The sequence below is a fragment of the Mustela erminea genome, chromosome X, assembly GCF_009829155.1.
Source record: "Mustela erminea isolate mMusErm1 chromosome X, mMusErm1.Pri, whole genome shotgun sequence".
NCBI lineage: Eukaryota > Metazoa > Chordata > Mammalia > Carnivora > Mustelidae > Mustela > Mustela erminea.
Genome location: NC_045635.1, coordinates 25,584,051 through 25,589,859, shown reverse-complemented (window position 1 = coordinate 25,589,859; position 5,809 = coordinate 25,584,051).

Genomic DNA, 5,809 nt, shown 5'->3' with positions numbered 1-5,809 from the left:
CCACCTGGTACTCCGACCTCCCACCCCCCACCCCTTCAAAACCCTCAGATTGTTTTTCAGAGTCCATAGTCTCTCATGGTTCATCTCCCCTTCCAATTTCCCCCAACTCCCTTTTCCTCTCTAACTCCCCATGTCCTCCATGCTATTTGTTATGCTCCACAAATAAGTGAAACCATATGATAATTGACTCTCTCTGCTTGACTTATTTCACTCAGCATAATCTCTTCCAGTCCCGTCCATGTTGATACAAAAGTTGGGTATTCATCCTTTCTGATGGAGGCATAATACTCCATAGTGTATACGGACCATATTTTACTTATCCATTCATCCGTTGAACGGCATCTTGGTTCTTTCCATAGTTTGGCGACTGTGGCCATTGCTGCTATAAACATTGGGGTACAGATGGCCCTTCTTTTCACTACATCGGTATCTTTGGGGTAAATTCCCAGGAGTGCAACTGTAATTGCACTCATTTACTCTTCTTGAGAATAATTCCCAAATATAAACAACCCACATTTATCCAAATCCTTTGCTCAAAAGCAACTTTGAGGGGACTCCAAATCAAAACTGCCTCTCACTATAGCTGACCCAAATTAACCTCCACACTAACCTGGAAAACTTGAAGCTCCCAGAGGATTTTCTCATGTCCATCTAGTATCACACCATTCCCTTCCTTAGGAAACCCTTGCTGCCCATTGAAAGCCTCCATGAAAGTACCTCCTGTGTTCCCACAACCAAAGAGATCTCTGAATTACCTGAGCTCTCACATCCCTTTGAATGTTCCTCTCTTATTGAGCACACCCCTGGGAAACTGTCTAATCTCCTACACACACACACACACACACACACACACACACAAATCATACATGGAATCCTAAAACAAATATGCTGTTCAAACTATGGCTATAGACTCAAATCACAACAAAGCTTTTCCCCACTGCCTAAATAAACAGGTTTGGAGGAAAAAAGGGGTTTTTTTTTAAAGTAAAACAAAAGAAATACAAACTATTACCTAATGTTCTATAGCTCACAGACCCAGCTTCTCAAAAGAGACAAAATAACAAAGGATACCATTATTACCAATAGACTCCATTGTGTTGAGGAATACTTGCTGTTTCCAAAATAAATACCAAGTCACAGGCTGAATAGAGTCATTGTGACTGTAATGGTTAATACGCTAACCAATAAGGATGAATACCATTATTATGATTCTACATTTTTATAGATATTTATATATTTAATCAACTTTAGATAAACTGGTGGAAAAACAGAACATGACCAAGGCATGATTTTAAGGCATTCAATAAAGGATAGGCCATTATTTCACTAAATCTATGTGGGAGCTCACTTTTTTTAATTGAAAAAAAAGAGCACGGTTTTGTGTCTCAAGATTGATTATCCCTTAGCCTTTGGGAAAGCATTAAAATGACATACACACTTCCAGGTACAGTTAAGATCAACATTTCTCTCTTTCTCATCTCCTAATATACTCAATCTTTTATGGAGTGCTCTCAAAGTTCTTTTCCAAATAGGATTCAACCCAGCAAATATTTATTGAGAGTCATATATACAAGGCCTTGTGTTAAGCTGTGAGGGGGCACAAATGTGAATAAAACAAGATCCTTGCCCTCAAGCAGTTTACAGATACCCTGGACCAGTTTATTTATGACCTAGCTTTGCATAAAACTAGTTCCTTACTGGTCTGAAGGATTTAAAAAACCATAGGAGAGCTGCTGGAGGCCAAACTTGATTAGCTCTCCTGTTTTATGTCCCCTAAGAGTCAATGATAAAGACAGAGAAAAAGAGATCCTAGAGACTTTGACTTCCTAGTCCATTTTTAAAAGAGAATTTAAATTTAACCAAAAGAATAGAAATTACTTTGTCATTGTGCTTTTGCACTAAAGAGTACCCTTAAAGACTTAATGTCATTTAAAACTGAACAAGCTCTTAATTATATATGACATTCAAGAGATGACTAGAATATATACCCTGAAGGAGTAAGAAATCTGTCTGAGACTGAAAAAAACTAACTGTCTTGGATTAAAATAGAGAAAAGCCGCTCTGTTGTTAATCATGCTGGGAAGACAGACACAGACAATAGTAGTTGCAAAATTAACAGGAAATACTGGTTCACTCAAGGCTACACAACTACTCTCCCCACTGATGTGGGAAACAAAGACAGAAAAAATATTGTTTAATTTCCTTACTACCTACAGCCCATTGACAAGTCCTTGAAATAGGCAGAGTGACATTTCTTCTAGGGACTCAACTCCCTAGATGTTGACACTTTGATAAGGGCAACAGGTGATCTTAGCCCAACCCCCCAGGATCCTATAAGTCTACTTTAACATATTAAAAATTCTTTTGGAAACTGCCTTTATCTCTACACCCTCCCCCAAGATACATGTTGGCAATCATTCCCCAAGCATATGGCCCACTGGTATACATCCAGAGGGTTTCATGACTTGAGTTTTTTTAGACAGTGATAAATGACCCTTTCCAACAATAGCTATCCTCCTCAAGGTCCTGGAAACCTTTCTTCCAAAATTCCTTAGAGATTTACGTTATCCCTAACTCCCTGCCAACTTGAAAGTATATAATGGGCCACTCCTTATGACCCGCATGCAGCTTTTTCTGCCCAAGGGTCCTGTCCCTGTACTTTAATAAAACCACCTTGTTGCACCAAAGATGTCTCAAGAATGCTTTCTTAGCCATCGGCTTTGAGCCCAACATCTTTCCTGCACCACCCACTTCAACCCAGTTTTGAGCATTTACTACCTTCTTACCAGTTATGCTCCCAAGTACATTCTGCTCTTCCTATCTATTATTGGGAATACCCAGTTGCTAAACTGCCCTTGAATCATAACAATTCCCAATGCTGAGTCAATCTCTGTTTCCCCTGATCCTGCCTCAGTAACTCTAACCAGTTTGGAAATGCCCTCACTTTGCTAAGACCTTCCACGGAATCCTTCAACAGAAGTCTGAACCTTATAGAACATGCCTCCATCCTTCTTGCTCAGAGCAGCAATCCACAGTCCCTCTGAGGACACCCCTCCCACTCTGTAGATGTAATAAATATGATTCGTCGATTATAGGCCCACCTCTGGTAATCTTTGGCTCATTAGGCTTTACCAGCACACATTTACATTCAGAATAACAAATATTTAAATAATAACACCAAAAACACACCTCAATATACTCTTCAGAGTTGACCTAGGAGGTAAAACCCTTACTTAAATTACTCAAATAGCACAGAGAATCACAGGGAAAGGGAGAGAAAACTGAATGGGAAGAAATCAGAGAGAGTGACAAACCATGAGAGACTCTTAACTCTAGGAAACAAACTGAGGGTTACAGAAGGGAGGGGGTGGGGGGATGGGCTAACTAGGTGATGGGCACTAAGAAGGGTACATGATGTGATGACCTCTGGGTGTTATATGCAACTGATGTACCCTGAAACTCTACATCTGAACCTAATGGTGTTACTGTATGTTGGCCAATTGAATTTAAATTTAAAAAAGAAAGTGCCAAATACTTAAATTAAACTACTAATAATAAAGCCTTAAAAATTTTTGTGTAGTTTATCTCTTAAAAGTGACTTCACAGATGAATTTTCTCATTTTTCTTTTTCCTCCCTTTCTCCACCCTACCCTCCCTTCCTATCTTCCTTCCTTCCCTCAATTCTTCCTTCCTTTCCATAGTTTTTTGATGGCAAATACACTGATGATGTATATAATTTTGGAAAGAAGAAAATCTTATTTGGAAACACAGGCTTCCATTGTTTAAAACTCATCCTGAATTTCTGTTAGAAAGACACTCTTAATGTGTATTTTTAAATATAATGGTTCTAGTAATCCTTTAAATGTAATGGTTACCACTGTTATTGCAAAAGCAAGTGATAAGAAGGTACAGAATTTCTCTCCAGGGTAAAATGTGTTACTGTATCCTTGTTTATACAGAGTGTACTGTTGCCATCTACTTTCCTCTCTACAAATATTTTCTCACTCATGTTCCAAAAGAGAAAATTCTAACCATTAAATATTTATATTCTACATATCATCTTTTCTCAAAAAATAATTTGAGTTAACTACTGTTCACCATTTGGACTGTGCAGTCACCCGTGAGTTGGATCAAAGGCATATTTCAAAAGGCTCTGTTAACCTGTTTACCTGAGCTTTTAGGAGTCTCCTGTTTTCCTTTCAAATTGCCTTTCCTTGAATTCCAAAGCCACTTAAAGAATCCTTTGATCTGGAATTACTTTCTTCAGGTTGCCTGGGCACTGTTCTGGGTTTGTCTCTTCATATTACTCCCTGCTTTTTCTGAGTTTATCCTCATCTGGGAAGCATCCTTAAGTTATCCTGTTCCCCTATGGCCTAAAACCATGAGCCATCTCTCTATATTCTTGAATTTCTTGAGTTTAAGTTAGTATTAATGTGAACTAGATTGGTGTAAATTAAGATGTTAATTGTAATCCCCAAGGCAATCATGGAGAAAATAATTTAACAATATATGTAAAGGAACTAAGAAGGGAACCAAAAGAGTTAGAAGAAAAATCCAATAAAACACAGGAAAAGTCAGTAATGGATGAACTGAGGAACAAAAATGTATGAATATAGAAAAAGAAGCAGAATGGCTGAGGTAACTCCTTCTTTATCAGCAATTACATTAAATGTAACTGGATTAATCTATTAGGATTAGTGGGTCAATCCATCGAGAAAATATAGCATTTATAAACATAGATACATTCAACAACAGAGCTCCAATATATATGAGGCAAAATCCAATAGAACTGAAGGGAGAAACAGTTCAACAGTAATAGCTGGAGATGTCAATACTCCACTTTTTTTTTTTTGCACTCTTGTAGGACTTTTATTTAACTTATTTTTAAATTTAAATTCAATTAATTAACATATAGTGTATCATTAGTTTTCAGAGATAGCGTTTACTGATTCATCAGTTGCATTAACACCTAGTACTCATTCGATTAAGTGCTCTCCCTAATGCCCATTTCCCACTTACCCCATCTCTCACCCAGCTCCCTTCTATAAACCCTCAGTTTGTTTCCCAGAGTTAAGAGTCTCTTACTCCATTAGTTTAAAAAGTAAAGAACAGAGCAGCTAGACAGACTGAAGCCACCTGCATCCCTCTGGCCAACCGAGGAGTCTTTAAGCTTTAGCCAGCACCCTTAGCCCAGTGATTAAGTAACCTTTCTTTGTATATCTATAGAGCCCGCATTCTTTCCGGGGGGGGGGGGAACCAGAGTACTCTTGCACAACCCCCAGGCACTAAGGAACCAGATCCTCTTGCACAACATCTGAGCACTGAGACAAACGTCTGTAGCTGGCATCATCGAGTTTGCTCATAATCAAAAATGACAGAGACCACTGTACTTCCTGTATTGATTAACTACCCTCAACTCTTTAAAACAAACAAACAAACAAACAAACAAAATACAATAAAAACCACTGGGCCAGGCAGAAACCTTGGAAACCTTGGAGTCGGCTTTGGGACAAGAGTTCACCTTCATCCCTCCTGAATAAAACTCATATTCCTTCCCAGTGAAAACTTGGCTCTTGAGTACTGGCCTTTGGAGCAATAGGCAGTGAAACTGGGGTTTTGGTAACACATTCTGGTGAGCCAGCCAGAAGCCACAGTCCCTGTGGCATCCAGCTCCCTTGGGAATCTCAAGGTGCAGCCATGACATCGCATTAGGGTTTCAAGGTTCATTTCCAGGGCTAGGAAGTCCCCTGGCTGCAGGAGGTTAGCTGCTGGGGGCCAAGATGTCTTGGGGAGAGAATCCACACATCTG